This window comes from Aplysia californica, unplaced genomic scaffold (assembly GCF_000002075.1).
Source record: "Aplysia californica isolate F4 #8 unplaced genomic scaffold, AplCal3.0 scaffold00102, whole genome shotgun sequence".
Classification (NCBI taxonomy): domain Eukaryota; kingdom Metazoa; phylum Mollusca; class Gastropoda; order Aplysiida; family Aplysiidae; genus Aplysia; species Aplysia californica.
In genome coordinates, this window is record NW_004797372.1 from 372,734 (window position 1) to 377,084 (window position 4,351).

A 4,351-nucleotide genomic window follows, 5' to 3' on the forward strand; every position below is an offset into this window, starting at 1 on the left:
TGCGTGCGTGCGTGCGTGCGTGCGTACGTGCGTGCGTGCCTGCGTGCTTGAATATTGTTCGTACATGCATTATTTTGGGTAAAACGCCTAGAGTTGTGTTCACACGGGAGTGGGCGCTATAGAAATGATCTCCATTTATTGCGATTATTATCTATTATTACTATTAACTATTTGTGGTGGCCGAATTCTGCTATTCAAAAGGCTTTTTAATGGCTGCATCGATCGACATGCGGTTTTCGCCAAAATATTCTTTAAAATATTCTCCTGATCATTACACCCTTCGTTTTTTCAGTTTAGTGACAGTTTTGTTGCAAAAAGCTACATTTCTCTATTTCATCGATCGCTTTTGTAGGCCGACGCTTCTGTCTCTGTAATTTTAGAAAATCCGCCAGGTTTGTTTATTTCAAGTCGTACTTCCGTTCGATATTATCGCGCACTGTCGTGCAATACTGAGCACTATTTTAAGTGTGCGACCCGTATAGATCTAGCTTCATGTTTTCTTTCTTTTTTTGCTTGGCGCGAAATTTGACTGTGATCCTTTCGTTTGATGCCCATCATCACTTTTTCTTGACTCCTTTGTCAAATTCTTTTTCTTGCTACAGGGAACAATCAACACGCTTCTGGTCTCAATCCGTTCGTCGAACGGGAGCCCAGCTAGTTATTGATATATAAGACCGATTACGTTTTGTGATCGAAAGAATACGAAGGCTTCCGCCAAAAATCAGAATGAAGCTCCATAAGGACTAGTAGTGCTTAAAGTGCGCTCCACGTATTGCACTGTATTATCATTCTCAAATCAACACTGGAATGCTAGTGGGTGGTTTGCGGCTGCTCATGTGTTATTATCTCCTTCTTTCCTATCAAATATATATTGTCACTCTCCCTCTCTCTCTCTCTCTCTCTCTCTCTCTCTCTCTCTCTCTCTCTCTCTCTCTCTCTCTCTCTCTCTCTCTCTCTCTCTCTCTCTCTCTCTCCCCCCCTTCTTTTGTGTGCATGTTATTCTCTTTCAATCCCGCTAAGCCTCGGCACTTATATGACATAATTATGTTGCAAGTGCCGTAAAACTCTTGCCAAAACTAAAACTAAGCTGAAATGATACATGGTACTTACTAAAATGTCCAACTTTTTATCGTTTTGTCAAAGCTGGCTAGATTGTGTTGAACTTATTACCGTTAGTGCCCAAGTTCCGTAAAATTTCGTTTCAATTTGTATTAGTTCCTGTGTTCACGTCAAGGGTTCAGCGCTTACAATTAATGATTTACTGTCAAAACTGGAAAACAACGGGGTGAGTACAAAAATAACTAAGACCACTTTAAAGAACGTTGTCAAAGCATAGTAGGCCTACATAATAATAATAATAATAATAATAATAATAATAATAATAATAATAATAATAATAGATAGCATTTGTATAGCGCATATCCCCCCCTCAACAGCAGGCTCTATGCGCTTTACACTATATTATTACCCCAGCAGACCATAGAATACTCCGAAACATTCTCAGCTTCCCGGGAAGCATACAGTGCAAGCAGCTGATTAAGCGCTCAAACACTAACAAACTGACAAGATCTTTCGCTGTCTATAGTCGGGTACCCATTCCCACCTGGGTGAAGTGAGGAAAATTCGTGTAAAGTGCCTTTCCCAAGGACGCAACGTCGGGCCCCTGACGGGATTCGAACCCTTGACCTTACGGTTGCGAGTCCGAGAGCCTAACCACTAGGTCACAGACGCCACATCATGTAAGTTAGGGATTTAAAAAAAGCGGGTGTTTGGAGGGCACGACTGCTCTCTGTCAAAACTTCGCTGCAAAGCCTGCTCACCAAAGGAGCCCAAATGAAGTGTCAAACATCCCTAGAGCTTTGCAAATACCAGTCTCCAACTGTCCCTATAGTAGAGAGTATATATGGCATCCTTCAGTCTCAGAAGACTTTGGATCTGCGCCGTAGGAGAGTTCAGTTTCGAGAGCAGCGCTTGCTGTGACTGAACAGGCCCACACGGGAATGGCCGTCCCTGTTGCAGAAGCTGCAAGTTGTGTTTCCTGCCTTGGTAGCCTCTGGTTGTTCTTTTGGCGACGACGCTTGTCCTCAGCAGCCTGTCGCAGTCTGGCTTCACCTCTGATGAGACAAGCTCGTAGCGCTGTCGCACACCAGTCTCCCACCTCCCAGTGTCCATATAGAGCGATTCCATATCTCGCTTGCACACGTCTTCGAAGCGAAGATGGGGGCACTCTTACGCTCGCTTTCCCGAGGCCAGCTTACCACACAATCGTTTGGGATTCTTCCATCCTGCTTGCGATGCACGTGATAAACCCAGCGGAGTTTGGCGCTGCCGGAAAGAGGTGAACTGACTTAGGATCTGCGCACGTTTGAGAACTTCGACGTTGGTGACTATAGTGCGATGAAATATCTCCTTACCTGTCGAACATAGATTCTCCAACTTTTGCACTATGACTTATATCAATTTGTCTTAACATGTGAATATTTTTTCAAACTCCTGCTCACTGTATTCTAGATAATTCCTTAATTAACACCAATAAAAAATCCCAGTCGATGGTTTCTACAGATTTTTAAAATATTACAGCTCGGTCAATATCGCATTTAAAAGCAAGTCTGTCATTTTTTTCCCTAATCGCAGTAGTATGCTTATTGAACGTAGTTTTTTTTTGGTAAGAAGTTTTGCAACTAAAACGTGTCATTGGCGAGCTGTAACGTAGGCTACATGCGTATGCCAAATGTGTGCGAGGAGCGGGAAGTGCTGTGAACAATCACATTTAACGCGTGATGGAGATTTGTAGTATTTTATGAACATTTAGGAGGAAAAGTTTTTAAATCTAGTCTCAATTGTTGTTGAAAAATGTGATTAAGTTAAGACAAATAGATACAAACTGCGGTACAAAGTATGGGTGACATTGGTTCACCCGTAAAAGAGATATTTGAGGATAAGTTGCACCACGAATTTTTGATCGCACTATAGAGTAGAGAGTAGACACAACCCCTCACATTGCCCTTATATATATATGCTAGCAAACGGCTCCCAGCATTTAATTTGTTTTAGTTGCGAAGTTTGAAATCAAAGTTATCTCTATTCTCACGGCAACATGTCATTTAAATACAGTTTCATAATTCTTCAACTCTCGGATTATACGTTTTCTGTTTCCTTTGCTTTTGCGTACGTTATTTATTTATTTATTTTTGTTTGGGGTTTATTTCGCGGAGGCGGACGCACGGACAGCACAATACAATATTCAAATAAGCATGGCTAAAAATAATTTGACTCAGACGGGCATGAACATTTTGTTTTCATGTGAGACCCTTGAATGGATCCTCTTGTCCAAATGGCTAGCTATATGAACTCTGTTGGTTCGGATCTATTTCGCTGGCTGATATCAGTATGGTGTAAAAAATTATTATACTCGTTATGGTGGTAGACCATGATTTATCCTACTTGTGAAATTGCCAGTTGTAACCACTCGTTAAAACTCGTGGATACAACTTGGCAATTTCACTCGAAGGATAAATAATGATCTATCACCATAACGAGTGTAATAATTTTTATTTTAAGCACTGTTTTAAAAAAATGTAGTATTGTTTTATACTGGAATGAAATATCTTTTTCGAACTGTCAAGTCGTATAAGAAGCATGCCATCCAGTTGGGATTCAAACAAAAATAATTTAAAAGCCTCTCACGTGAATGACCAGGTGATCAACATGTGCTCCATAGAGAGTGGAGACCCCGGATGTGCGAAGTAGGTCATGTCAATTGCGAATGGACCGCTTTAGTATACTTTTACTAGGGGACTTTAAACACTGTGCCATCCATATTGTAATTCAGAATAATACCTGTAGAGAAAACGGCGTACCTGTTCAAAAGTACAGTTTATGAAAGAAATTATCTAAATCGTCATAACCCTGCAGTACGATCTACCAAGTCCAATCGGACGTTGTCACGAAGCTGACCCTTGACCTTCATCAGTCGAGGCAATCGGGGAACCGATACCCCATGAACAGCCATGTCATCGTTGTCACACACTGACATTCTTGGCTCAGAGCGTGACTAAATGTAGCGTGGGCTTACATTACGAACGTTCAAGTTTTCTTGAGTAACTTTGTATAATATTTTCCTTAAGTTTCCTGAAGTAACTCTGAGAACATTCGAGTAGCTCGGTGATAACACGTAATATTATTTTCAAATATAACTAAAACATGCCGTAATAAGTAACCGCACCTCAATGTTTCGGATAATGTATGCATATTATAAAAGGACTGTGTACAATATGCTAATATTTTCATCTCATCATATTTGGACCTCGTTAATTCGAATCTTAAAACTTAATAGGAAAGACACCCCCCC